This window comes from Oryctolagus cuniculus, chromosome 20 (genome assembly GCF_051225735.1).
Source record: "Oryctolagus cuniculus isolate XC-2025 breed Fujian yellow rabbit chromosome 20, ASM5122573v1, whole genome shotgun sequence".
In the NCBI taxonomy this organism is placed as follows: domain Eukaryota; kingdom Metazoa; phylum Chordata; class Mammalia; order Lagomorpha; family Leporidae; genus Oryctolagus; species Oryctolagus cuniculus.
The window spans coordinates 13,002,511-13,012,891 of NC_142886.1; the positions used below are offsets into that span (position 1 = coordinate 13,002,511).

At 50.8% G+C, this 10,381-nt stretch overlaps 1 protein-coding gene across 1 annotated transcript in view; it reads right to left on the minus strand.

Annotated features, from left to right (window-relative positions):
- SYT16 (synaptotagmin 16) overlaps positions 1-9,791 on the minus strand; it is a 322,943-nt gene extending 313,152 nt beyond the window's left edge. The window contains exon 1 of the mRNA XM_002719549.6: positions 9,609-9,791. The gene's annotated coding sequence lies outside the window, so the exon portion shown is untranslated. The remainder of the gene's footprint in view (positions 1-9,608) is intronic.
- Positions 9,792-10,381: the final 590 nt, after the last annotated feature.

Genomic DNA, 10,381 nt, shown 5'->3' on the forward strand with positions numbered 1-10,381 from the left:
CCCAGTAGGCCCACATCCCAGACACTGCAACTGAGCATCCCCCCCTCCCAGTAGTGCAACCCCAGGAGGAGGGCCGTCTGGGGGACACCCAAGCTAACCTCCAAACTGCAGCAGTGCCTTTGTTAGGTAGGAAGTCAGATATGAGCTTATGTGTGTGTAACAGGCCATATGTCCAGCATATGCATCTGCATCTCAAAGTCATCCTGATAATGTTTCAGGGCAGCCCAGTATTCGCATCCTGCCCTGCCCCCTTCTACCTGATAACCTGCCAGGTGGGGGTCCCCGCCCCTTCTGCCTGACAAATCTTCCACAATCTCCCAGATGCAGCCCAGTATCTGCATTTCAAACACTCTGCTCCAGATCCCCATTCTCTAGGGGGTCTTGCTCACCCTTCCTCTAAACTGTGGAAGGCGCCAGCTAGGCTTCCTCCTGTCTGATACCTTCAAGGGAAAACTCAGATAGGAGCTTCCTAATATTTACAGCCATAAAATCCTTTGTTTCAGGAGGAGATGTGTGAAGACAAAGAACCATCTCCTTAACAGCACCCCCCCACCCCCACCCACCCCCACCCACCCCCACCCCGCCTCAACCAAACTGAGCGCTCAGCCCTCTGCCTCTCTGCTGAGCCCCTGGCCAGCCTGCCCAGGTGTAATCTCTCCACTCAACCATGTAACCCCGCTCTCCCCACCAAGTCCGAGCGACTGCACTCTCTCTCAGGTCCTGTCTGGAGAGGTGCCCATCCGTTCTTGCGGATGTCCCTTCCCTAATAAACTTTGCTACTTTTACTTTCCACTACTCTGTCTCACGCCTGAATTCTTTCTTGCGCGAATACAAGAACCCTGCATTTCTCCGGTAACACCTTGATGAAATCCATTCGCCCCCAGGAGAAAAGGGTTCCTCTTTGAGATTGTTCTCAGACCCCTCCCTTTTCTCACACGTGCCCTTCATCCACCTTCAGGGCTGATGGCAGAGCTGCATCCTGGCTTCCTATGTCTTTTAACTTTTCCAAAAAGGTGACTATTTTAATGTTTGTGAATGTGTAAACTCTTCCTAAAAGCATGCAGAAGACATGCTGTCTTCTGCTTATTCCAAGCTCCTACAACAAAGTCTGTCTCAGACAGACTCCCCAGTAGCAGCTCAGTTCACCACCCTCCCTCCTACAGGCAACAGCCCCCAGGCAGGAAACGGAAAAAACAACTTCTCTCCTGACCACAGCAATTACTTCAGGCTTTACCACCCCATGTGATGTTCCTAATGAAAATCTAAGTGAAGAAGTAGACACCACAAGCTTCATGGAGGACACGAACTTCACAATATTCATGGAGGGCAGGCATTTGGGCCCTGTGGCTAAGACACTGGTCAGGATGCCCATGTCCCACATCAGAGTGACCCCAGCTCCCCACTAATGCAGATGCTGGCAGACCACAGTTGATGGCCCAAGTGGTTGGGTCCCTGACACCCACTGGCTTCAGCTTGGCCCAGCTCCCAGCTGCTGAGGGCATTTGGGGAGGTCTCTCTGTCTCCGTCAAATAAAAATAGATAAAACAAAGACGTCACACTATAACTGAAACACGTAGAATTCTACTCAGATAGTATGATATTACTCATTCTGGGTTGCTTTCAAAATGTTTCAAAAAGACAACATCGTCTGGGCCAAACAGTCCGGAATACTGCCTCCATACCCATCTTCATGTTTTTTTCTATAATTTAAATCTTGGTTTGAAAACAAGAGGAGGAGTTTGGAAAGCAACAAGCACAAGCAGATTCTCAGATCTTTCCTTCTACGTTGCTTATAATTACCCAAACGTAGTCAGCTTCTCAAACTCGAAACAAGTGCACAGCCCATCTATGTCAAATCTGCATTTCTCAGCACTGGTTGCTATTCTACAACAATTATAAAATCTAGGGACAGGTGTCTGGTGAGCAGTTGAGATACCCACATCCCACATCAGGGTGCCTGAGTTCAAGTCTCAGCTCTACTTTTGATTCCAGCTTCCTGCTAAAGCATACCCTGGGAGGCAGCAGGTAATGGCTCACTAATTGGGTCCCTGTCACCCCTGTAGGAGATAAAAATTGAGGTCTGGCTCCTGACTTCAACCTAACCCAGTCCTGGCTATTGCAGGCATTTAACTACCCAAGCAATAGATGGAAGGTCTTTGTCTCTTTATCTCTGTGTCTCTTGCCTTGTGAATAAGTAAAAATACACACACATTAATAATACCTAAATGCTATAATCTCTTATTACAGAATTGCTACTTTCCTTAAGTGTGATAACAGTATGGGGGTCACTTGGGGTGCGCACAGACTGACATGCTGATGGCTAGTATAACCGAATGCTTTCAAAACACCTCCCCCAGAAAACTGGGTCATAGGGTATGGAAACAGGTGGAACAAGACAGGCAAAATACCAATACTTGTCAAGCCTGGGTGACCAGGTACATGCGAATTACTATATTATGCTTTCTTTTTTGGCGTGCATATGAAATTTTCCTAATAAAATGGACTATCACCCTTGACCTTATCATTTAACTCCATTTTTCCATTAACTTTCTCAAGTTCCCTCATTTTATACCATGAGGCCAAGAATACAGATGGATATCCCAGTGCTGTCATTTTATAAGTTATTTTCCTTCACAAATTTAAGGAAGAGTTTCAAGAACAGTACAAGAACTCCCAGATACACCAAATGTCAACATTTGGCCCTATTTGCATGCTTGCTTGCTTTCTCATACAATATACATATATACATATAAATGCCTAATAAAGACATACGCACATTTTTCCTACAGCATTTGAGATTTCATACAGAATCATGTTCCTTCCCCCTCCCTACCTTAGTGTACCCTAAGAAGAAAGATATTCCCTTTCAAATATCAGTAAAAATATCAAATTTATGAATTTGACATGGATACAGTTGTTATCCAATCCATATTCAAATCTCACTACTTATCACAATATTCTCCTTTGTAGAATTTTCCCCCTGACCTAGGATCTCATCTAAACTCACCCATGGAATTTAGTTCTCCCTTTAGTCTCCTTCCATCTGGTACTGCACCTCAGCCATCTTTCCTAACACGGACTTTTTTTTTTAATTTTTATTTTAATTTTTAATTAGTTTTTAACAGATTCAATGCGATATGTAGACACAATTCTAAGAACATAATGATATTTCTGACATTTGTTTTCACAGAATGTCTTTCAATTCAGAATTGTCCAAAATTTTCTCATGATTAGAATCATGATTATGGGGGCTGGCACTGTGGCACAATGGGTTCAAGCCCCAACCTGCAGTGCTGGCATCCCAAATGGGCGCCAATTCGAGTCTCGGCTGCTCCAGTTCCTATCCAGCTCTCCGCTAATGTGCCTGAGAAAGCAGTGGAAGATGGCCCAAGTCCTTGGGCCCCTGCATCCATGTGGGAGACCCAGAAGAGGCTCCTGGCTTCGTATCAGCTCAGCTCCAGCCGTTGTGGCCATTTAGGGAGTGAACCAGCAGATGGAAGACCTCTCTCTCCATCTCTCCCTCTCTGTAACTCTTCAAACTAAATAAAATAAATATATATATATATAAAAAGAATCCCCTTTGGAAGTGGATTAAAAGCCTGGGAAGAGTGTGCCCAGCCCTTTTTTCCTCTTTGGCTTCTTGCCATTGTGGGTCCACAGGGCCCCTGCGTCTCCAGGGCACGTGGCCTTTGGGCCACCTGCCCCATGCCTCCTGGCCTAGATGCTCCTCCACGCGGCTGGCTCCTGGTACTCAGTATGAATCCAGATTTCCCTCTCTCCGTTTAGACAGGACCGTCACCCTCCTATGCATCTTTCTCACTGAATAAAAAGCTTAAAACATAAATAAATAAATATAACTAAAAGAATCATGATTATGTGTTATTAGCGTAAGTGCACTGTGTCCTCTCTCTCCCTTCTGTTTCATTATTGGTGATGCTATCTTTATTTGGTTAAAGGAGTGTAGTCCAGGTTTATCTCCTTTTTGCAATTAGTAATGTGTAGGAAAATTCTTTAATATTATAAATATGCTGTTCCCCTTCAAATGTTCACACAAGAGTTCTGCATTCATGAAAGAGTCCTGCTTGAAGCAACTGCTACTATGACAGTTACAAAGAAGTAATTTCTTCTTTGTCTGCATATTTAGTTGGCATCATTTATAAACTTTTTAATAATTACTATATTAGAAGGAATTTTGCTTAAGAATTACAGTCCGTTTCCACTCAGAGTTGAGCAGTTCTCCTTTACGGTGTCTGCCTCCTAAATCCTGAGCATCTCAAGGAACTGGCTGGCCATGGTTCCCAACCTTCACTGCTGAGGATCCTTCCCAGGTGCCCCTTCCTCCTATTCCTCAGGTACTGAGCTCAGAGTGTGCACTGCTGACGGAGCAGAAAAAGGCAGAGAAAGGGCCAGCGCAACGGCTCACTAGGCTAATCCTCCGCCTTGTGGCACCGGCACACCGCGTTCTAGTCCCGGTCAGGGCGCCGGAGTCTGTCCTGGTTGCCCCTCTTCCAGGCCAGTTCTCTGCTGTGGCCCGGGAGTGCAGTGGAGGATGGCCCAAGTCCTTGGACCCTGCACCCCATGGGAGACCAGGAGAAGCACCTGGCTCCTGCCATCAGATCAGCGCGGTGCGCCGGCCGCAGCGCGCCAGCCATGGCGGCCATTGGAGAGTGAACCAATGGCAAAAGGAAGACCTTTCTCTCTGTCTCTCTCTCTGTCCACTCTGCCTGTCAAAAAAAAAAAAAAAAAAGGAGAGAAAGGAAACTGTAGGTTGGCGACAAGGATGAAGAGAGTACTTCAAAAAGCTTATGGGAAAACAGAGTCGAAAAATAAGTTTATTTGGTTGCAAAAGAATCTTGAATCCCTGCATGGTTTTCATAATACACATTTTTTTTTTTTTTTTTTTGACAGGCAGAGTGGATAGTGAGAGAGAGAGACAGAGAGAAAGGTCTTCCTTTGCCGTTGGTTCACCCTCCAATGGCCGCCGCGGCCGGCGCACCGCGCTGATCCGATGGCAGAAGCCAGGAGCCAGGTGCTTTTCCTGGTCTCCCGTGGGGTGCAGGGCCCAAGCACCTGGGCCATCCTCCACTGCACTCCCTGGCCACAGCAGAGGGCTGGCCTGGAAGAGGGGCAACCGGGACAGAATCCGGCGCCCCGACCGGGACTAGAACCCGGTGTGCCGGCGCCGCTAGGCGGAGGATTAACCTAGTGAGCCGCGGCGCCGGCCTCATAATACACATTTTCAATGAACACTTTGAAGATTCCCTCACATGCGTGGAATTCAAATTTGTTGCACCAAAACAAACTTCTCTTTTCACTGCATTTTTCCATGAACTTTTGAAATACTGTTGTAGAGGGGAAGGAATTGGCTACTGATAGAGACTGCTCATGAGGAAGCAGCCATAAGCTTGTGGACTGACCAGACCGAGGGGACTCGGGATCAGCTGGTAGACCAGAAGCAGCCTATCAGAGACCAAACGTCTCCCCCGTCAGGCCAAAAACGCTCATCAACAACAGCCCCAGGCCCAGTATTCACCTACGGACTGCCCAAGACTCCTGGGCATAATACACTTAGATACCTCCACCTGCCCAAACATGCCTGGCTGCTCCTGAGACCATTTCTCTTACAGACACACTAAAAGTGACCTCAGAAATAAAGACCCATAAATAGAAACAGTTATAACCCCAGAAAGGCCATCAACGGTAATACACAATAACCACCACTTTGTATAACAAACTGGGATCTCAAAATTCCTTATCATTTGGTGATAATCCACTGAAATCCAAACTAAGGCTCTGAAGCCCCCTGTTTCTCCTCCGGAGCCTGTCGCTAGGCAGCATGCTACCTGGGCAGAAGAAGAGTTGTCCACCCTCTCTTTTTGTGAACGTCATAAGATTCCAAGTGAATATTTTAAGTCTCTGCAGTTTACATGCCTAGACATACCACATTCATTTTAAAAGTTCTTTCCAGATTCCTCCCAGAAATGACAGGAGTAGAGTACTCGGATTTTGCCTAGCTTTAGAACCAATTTTTTTCCCTGATGGGGAATTTCTTCGGAGAAAAAGAAAAATGAGAAAGCAGCCAGCGATAGCCATAAGGCAGTATGGTGACCCATACGGTGACCTCCGCCACAATGAGGCCATGGACTCACCTCACTGTGGCACTATGTTCTGCTGGGGAAGCGACTGTCAGCCTGCTCTGACCTGCCCCTCACCTGTTAGGTGCTCACCTGCAGCCGTCAGGAGAAGGGCAGGGGACCCAGTAGCTTCAGCATCCCTGTACTTGCTAGAAATGAAAATTCTCGGCCGGCGCCGTGGCTCAATAGGCTAATCCTCTGCCTGCGGTGCCAGGAACCCAGGTTCTAGTCCCAGATGGGGTGCCGGATTCTGTCCCGGTTGCCCCTCTTCCAGGCCAGCTCTCTGCTGTGGCCCGGGAGTGCAGTGGAGGATGGCCCAAGTGCTTGGGCCCTGCACCTGCATGGGAGACCAGGAGAAGCACCTGGCTCCTGCCATCGGATCAGCGTGGTGCGCCAGCCACAGCGGCCACTGGAGGGTGAACCAACAGAAAAGGAAAACCTTTCTCTCTTTCTCTCTCTCTCTCACTGTCCACTCTGCCTGTAAAAAAAAAAAAAAAAAAAAAAAAAAAGAAATGAAAATTCTCAGGCTGCATCCCAGACTTGTTGATCAGAAACTCCAGGAATGAGGCTGTTATATGATTTAACAAGCCCTCTGGGTGACTGTTTTTTTTTTTTTTTTCAAGATGTATTTATTTATTTGAAATTCAGAGTTACAGAGAGAGAGGGAGAGACAGAGAGAGAGGTCTTCCATCCACTGGTTCACTCCCCACATGGCCACAATACTCAAGGCTGGGCCAGGCTGAAGCCAGGAGCTTCTTCCAGGTCTCTTATGTGGATGTCAGGGGCCCAAACACTGCATCATCACCTGCTGCTTTTCCAAGGCCATTAGCAGGGAGCTGGACCAGAAGTGGAGCAGCTGGGTCACAAACTGGCATCCATATGGGATGCTGGCACTGCAGGTGGCAGCTTTACCTGCTGTGCCACAACACCAGCCCCTTTCTGGGTGATTCTGGGGCATATTAAAGTCTGAGACCACCTTGAAAAAACACTGACACCAGAGTAAGTTTTAAAAGCTCTTGGGGGGCCGGCGCCGTGGCTCACTAGGCTAATCCTCCACCTTGCGGCGCCGGCACACCGGGTTCTAGTCCCGGTCGGGGCGCCAGATTCTGTCCTAGTTGCTCCTCTTCCAGGCCAGCTCTCTGCTGTGGCCCAGGAGTGCAGTGAGGATGGCCCAAGTGCTTGGGCCCTGCACCCCATGGGAAACCAGGAGAAGCACCTGGCTCCTGGCTTCAGATCAGCGCGATGCGCCGGCTGCAGCGGCCATTGGAGGATGAACCAACGGCAAAGGAAGACCTTTCTCTCTGTCTCTCTCTCTCACTGTCCACTCTGCCTGTCAAAAATAAAAAAAAAATAATAATAAAAGCTCTTGGGGATATAATAATACGCAACCATGGCTGGAAAACCAAGCAAAGAATCTACAGCTGGGAGGAGCTGTGATCAGAAGCATCTCTATGCTAACTATGGATGTGGGACTCTAAGATATACACCAGGTCAAGATGTGGGGCGATTTTCAAGAAACTGGCTGAGAACACTTCCCTTCCCTGCGTTTCCATGGTAGGGACACACGGGAGCCTCTCCCATGACTTCTGAGTAAGAACAAAGGTGAACTAATTCTCCTCCACGCTCCGTAAACCTTTCTGATTTCTAGCTCTGGCCCCGCTCAGAATGAACAATCACAACACTCAGACTTCAGCTCAAGAGCCAAGCTTGCCAAATGTCCTGTTAACAACAAAATCAACGGCATAAAGTTTGGCTCGTCAATGGAGCTGATCAGACTACATAAGGCATAGAAGAAACATTGAACTAAATAACCTGAGACAGGGGCCAGCGCCGTGGCTCACTTGGTTAATCCTCCGCCTCTGGCACCGGCAACCCATATGGGCGCCGGGTTCTAGTCCCGGTTGCTCCTCTTCCAGGCCAGCTCTCTGCTGTGGCCCAGAAGGGCAGTGGAGGATGGCCCAAGTGCTTGGGCCCCTGCACCTGCATGGGAGACCAGGAAGAAGCACCTGGCTCCTGGCTTCAGATCGGCACAGCGCCAGCTGTGGCGGCCATTTGGGGAGTGAACCAACGGAAGGAAGACCTTTCTCTCTGTCTCTCTCTCTCATTGTCTATAACTCTACCTGTCAAAAAAATAAAAAATAACCTGATCAAAGAATTTTCTTCTGGGATACCAGTGTCTCATCTTTACCCACTGCATTCAGGTGACGCATAAAATCACCTGTAGACACCCTGAGCCACGTTACCAAATGCAAGAACAAGGGCAGATCTGATTATCTGCCTTGCTGTTGAATCTTAGCGTTGTTAATAGAAGCCTAAGCCCATTATTTCTTTGCACCGAGGTAAAAAGAAGAGGAAGAACTGGACACTGCATGAACCAGCAGAAAAGGGGAAGTCGGCCCAGAGTAGCAGATTTTACTGAAAACACCTGATCTGCATTTTATTTGCATGTTGGCACCTGCACACACGAAGCACAAAATGCTGCAGTCAGAGAGAGGCAGCGCAACCACCCTTGACCGTGGATCAGCCGCCTGTCCATCCATCACCTTGCGAGCTATGAAAGCCTTGTTCTAATCTGCAGACAGAAAGTGCGGACAGAGTCTCGTCCTACTGCTAGTGAATTTGGAGACGGGAAACGCACGTCTGATCCAGGACTCAAACCCAGGCTCTCTGCTGGCCACCGAAGTTGTGTTCTTGGCTGGCTGGAATAACAGTTGGTTTAAAAGAAATATGATAAATGACTGCAGAACTCCTGGCCCTCATCTTCCCACACGTGTCCCTTCTCGCCTCTCTAAAACACCTTGCAAAGGCGCCACTGGAACCAGCACATTCGCTCATTAATGAAGTCCCCAATACGCAGATGCTGGGTGTGGCGCAGGTGGCTCCAGCGTTTGGCTCTGAACTCCCCTTGACAACATCTGAGTTACCCAGATTCACACAGTCGCGATTCCAACCTGCGAAAGCGCCGGAGCCAGGATGCCACAGGCAGGCCCGGCAGGCCACCCCATCCCAGAACGCTCCCGGTCGGGAGTTCGAACCTGACGTCCGCACGCGGTCGCTTTTCTGTCCACGGCGGCAGCTGCCCGCGAGGAGCACAGGCCACCCCACCCCAGAAAGCGGGGCGCAATCCCGACCCAGGACTCCAGGCGAAACCTTGAACTCTGCGCCCAACGCTCGCGGCTCCCTGAGGACCGGCGCCGGGCCTGGGGACAGTGCCCCCGAAACGGCTGCCATCCACCCCCACCCGTAGCACTGTCTCCTGCACCTGCGGCCCCATCCCTCCCGGGGCAGGCTCCACAGGCCACCTGTCGGGCAGCAGCGCGCGTGTGCAGCAAAGGGACAAGGGCCCGCGGGGCGAGGGAGACCCCGCCGCCGCTCCCGCGAGCCCCGCACAAAGGCGGGCGTCGGGGAGAGGAAGACAGCCCCCCGCGGGCCCCACCGCCTCACCCCGGGCCTCCGCGGCCCGAGCGCACTTACTGTAGGTCCCCACGGCTCGGTGCCGGCGGCAGCCGCGGAGGGGTTTCCGGCACCGAGCCCGGGCGGGCGCGCGCTCCTCAGCAGGCCTCGCGCGCTCGGGGGCCGCGACGCGCACAGCCGCTCCCGCCGCGCGCCCCGCGCCCCGCGCCCCGCAGCCGGCGCCGCCAGAGCCGGGCCCCGCCCGGGGAAGCCGGCCGACCTGTGGCGCCCGCAACCCGCACCTACCTTCCCCGCCCCCAAAGACAATGAAAGCCGCAACTTGGCCACGCCAGGGCCGCCTCTCCAGGGCCACCTGTGTTTCCTTCCACCCCCCACTACAGAACATGAGTTCTCGTCCCCTCGCCCCTTCTCACCTCGCCCCCGCCTGGAGTTTCTTCCCCAGCGGGGCTGGGATCCAAGGGGCAATGCCTAATGCCTGTTGGAAGAAGCAGGAAAGACAAGAGTCAGGGCTGGCAGGCAGGTGTCAGCTAGATGCCACCAGCCAGATGCAGAACAAGAATCCTTCAAGGCGGGAGAGCTCCGGAGAAACCCTCTGGACACCAGCCTTGCAGGCTGTAAGGTGCTCTCCGCTAACCCTCTGTCCCGTCCCCACTGTGCCCAACCGTTCTCCATAGACACTTGTGTGGGTGGATGGTCTGCTCACTGTATGTGGCCAGATAAGCAACTGGTGGTCAGGTTACCGTGGGCCAGCCACAGCCCCGCCAACTGGAGTGGACACAGGAGGGGAGCAGCCGGGGTGAATGACCCAGGCTGGTTAGTGACTCAGGGGTCGC